Below are 3145 nucleotides of genomic sequence, written 5' to 3'. Positions count from 1 at the left end.
GGGGGTGGGGTGGGGTCTCCGGAGAGCTCTCTTCTCTCTGCACCCGTGGTTTCTTTTTTTTCTGCTCTTCCACTTCCGGAGCAGATTCAAATGGATCTAGAGCCTTCCCCACCCCCAGCCCAGTTCCCAGGGCCCCTGCGCCCTTCTCCCTGCTTTTGATTTTATTCCTCAATCATCCTTTCTGGGTTTTTTTGTGTGTATGTGTGTGCGCACGCAAGTGTGTTTGCATCCATGGTGGTGGGCACCGTGCCAGCCACCGCACAGCCATCTGCGATGCCTTCTGCAGGCTCTGCTATTTCTCCCTGCGACCTCCAGCCCCCAACCCTCCCTGTACCCCAGCTCCCCACCCCCAGTCCCCAATCATTAATTAGCTACTGAATTAATTAAATCGTGAATGCTAATTAACATTCCTACAGGGCAGGCTGCCAGGCTGGGGGGCAGAGGGGATAAGAAGACAAGTGGAGATTGGGAGGGGGAGGAAGGACAGCTTGTCTGCTTAGAGGAACTCGGGGGAGACACAAGGAACCCAAAGGAGGGAGGAGGGAAAAAGCAGAGTGGCAAAGGGCAGGCAGGGCAGAAGGTGGGCATGGAACACGGGTATAAAAGCTGAGGTCCAAGTCAGTGCTATCCAGTCTTTCCCACCCAAAGACAGCCAAATCCCTTGTCTGCAAGTTCACCTCCTCCTCCCAGCCCAGCCTAGAGCATCAATAGCTAATATCCATCAACCAGCCACACTGACCTTCACACGCGGTCACCACGAGACTGTGCTCAGTGTGGCCCATCCATGCTCTACCTCTGTCCAGGCGAGGGTATCAATTCAATGGGGATGATCACTAATGTTGCCTGCGTGGCTGCCTTAGGAAGACTGTGAAAAAATAATGGCTACCTTTGGGGATTCAGAGTAAAAAAGTAGCATTCCTACCCACCTGGAAGATCAAGAATTGGAGGGAAGGGGACAAGAAGAAGCCATCTAATTTTGAACTGCTATAGTCGTTTTTAAAGAGATAGATGCCAGGATAGCGAAACTTCTTTCTAGGGGTATTCAGTGAAGCACTAATTTGGTGAGATGCCCTAGGAAATTAGTTTGGGGAACATCACATATTCCCTGTTAGTAGGTTCATAATGCATACTGGTATGTCAAAGGTTCTGAGAAGTCTGTTTTAGAAAAAGAAGGAAGGAAGGGAAAAGGGGGAAAAAAGGAAGGAGGGAGGGAGACAGGGAATGAAGAAGAGAGGAAGGAGAAACTATTAACTGTTTAACCTACTGACTCTCAAACTTTTGGGTCAGGGAACCCCTACTTTAAAATATTTTTTTTCCAGAGCCAGGGATTTAGGTCAGTGATGCCATGCATGCCTCAAAAACACAAGGTCCTGAGTTGGATCCCTGGTACTAGAAATAAATAAATAAATAAATAAGTGAAATATATTTCTTCCAGTTAGGGGATCCAACCCAGAGCCTTGGGCATGCTAAGCAAGCACTCCTCCACTGAGCTACAACCTCAGATCTTTTTTTTTTTTTTTCCTTGTAATAGTATATATTTGCCAGGCCTTAATTTTTAATTGTATTCTCATAAAGTGTTCTGCATTGGCATTATTAAGGGATCAGGACAGGTTCTACAGTAGAAGCCCCATCGGGAAGATTATTTTATTTGTTTGTATTGTTATGTTTTGTTTTTTGGTGATACTGGAGATTGAACTCAGGGCCTCAAGCATACCAGGCAAGGAATCTACCACTAAGCCCTACTTTTACCTTTTGAGATAGGGTTTCTCTGTATTACCCAGGCAGGTCTCAAACTTGTCCTCCTCTCTCAGCCTTCTGAGCAACTGAGACTACAGGTGTCTGCCACTATAACTTGCCTGTCAGCAAGGCTCCAACTGTCCGTAAACAGACGGGTAACAAAAAGGCTCTGTCTTCCAAATGTAATGGAGGAAGAAGGTACTAAACCAGCTCAAAGTAAAGAAACTCTATTACTCTTTAGAATCACAGACCCACACTTTCAGAACTAGAAATGCCCCAGCAACCATTAAGCCTAACTCTGTAGTCTTAAAGTAGAAGCAACTGAGACTCAGAGAGGTGAAGGAATTTGTCCAAGGTCACAATGCCACTAAATGACTGTGTTGACATTAAGCACAAGATCTGACCTTTCCCATTCCAGTTGCTGAAAGTCCAGGACAAGGCCAGTACAGGACTTATCAGTTACCCAGGGTTCTGAAAAATCCTGGCACAGAGCCGCTTTCTCTCTGCTGACTAAGGTTAGGCCCGGTGTTTTCTGCCTCTGCCCCTTGCCTTTACCCTCACCTCTGAAACCGTGCAGTAGCTGCCTGCCCCTGGAAACTATCTTGTATCCCTCTGGAGATAGGGCAGGAGCTGGTCACAAAATCTCCCATGTGATCTTAATATCCTGGATTCAGAACTTCAGTTCTAAGCTGTCTCTGCCCTTTCTCCCAGGACACTCCCAACCTGCCCTCACCATCCTGCTACAGAGTACTAAGACCAACCCAAAGCTTCTACTTCCATCAGTGTCCCAATTCCATTCTGGTCTGGACACTGCAAGTGTCTCCTGGGCCACCTCTTGCTGGGTTTTTAGCAACTTCTTTCTTTCCCATCCTCCCTTTGGCATCTGGAGTCTCTGAGGTCACTTCACCTCTCCATCGGAGTCCTCAAGCAGACAAGCTCTTTTCAACCTACAGGGTCATGTGACTTGCTACAGTGAGAATCCTGGGCCAGCCCCCCACCCCCAGCTTCTCAACGAACATCAGCCTCCCCGCACCACATAGTCAGCCCACCTTTTCTTACATGGCCCTATACGAAGACCAATGGTAATAGCTCATTTTAAAGACTATAGAACATTATTAAATTGTTTTTGCATTGTGGGTCTTGTTGTATGGGCCTGCTGTATTTCATACTCACCCTTCCAGTATACAACAACCCCAGCCCTCGCCCAGAACTTAACAAAGGAGATATATTAACTCTTCACAAGATAATTTATCACACCTTTTTTTTTTTTGGTACCGGGGATTGAACTCGGGTCCTTACACTTGTAAGGCAAGCTACTGAACTGCTGAGCTAAATCCTCAACCCTATCACACCATTTTAAAGAGAGGATAGAGCTTTGAATTACTTTTTTTTTTTTTTTTTTTTTTGC

The sequence above is a fragment of the Fukomys damarensis genome, unplaced genomic scaffold (assembly GCF_012274545.1).
Source record: "Fukomys damarensis isolate Sample0158 unplaced genomic scaffold, DMR_v1.0_HiC HiC_scaffold_17, whole genome shotgun sequence".
Classification (NCBI taxonomy): Eukaryota; Metazoa; Chordata; class Mammalia; order Rodentia; family Bathyergidae; genus Fukomys; species Fukomys damarensis.
This window is presented reverse-complemented; position numbering follows the sequence as displayed.